Below are 556 nucleotides of genomic sequence, written 5' to 3' on the forward strand. Positions count from 1 at the left end.
GGGGGTTTATAATTCTTAAAAATTTTCACGAGACCTGAAAATTTTTATACTCAAAATCTCCTGTTTACATGACAGTCATGTTTTCTTTTATACTCTTAATATGCTCTGATTATTTTTTTATGGAAAAACTAGCTGAATTTATTATCATCATCAATGGCAAACAAAACTTTAAATCAATTAAAATCTTTCATTAAGCATACTTACTTTCACATATGCTACAATAATAATACGGACATTTCTTTGCATAAAGGCACAGGCTTTGATTGGATTTTAAAAAATCCCCGACTAAAGATTATGTATATAGAACTCCGATTGTTGCTTATGTAATAGTAACTTAATCAAATTGACTTACTCTATCTAGAATAAAATAAAATTTACAGATAAAATCAATTTTAAATAATCTTTATTTACAAAATACAATTCTAACAATTATAATTCCATTAAGCTTCAATTGGAAGCTAAATCATTGAGAAGTATAATCATTTGAATAAAAGCAGTTATACTTAAACTAAAAATGAGAGATAGATTACTTTTGAAGTCAGATAAAAAAATATTG

This window comes from Marmota monax, unplaced genomic scaffold (assembly GCF_021218885.2).
Source record: "Marmota monax isolate L192 unplaced genomic scaffold, Marmota_monax_Labrador192_F-V1.1 WCK01_AAM20220418_F8-fsc00196, whole genome shotgun sequence".
Lineage (NCBI taxonomy): Eukaryota > Metazoa > Chordata > Mammalia > Rodentia > Sciuridae > Marmota > Marmota monax.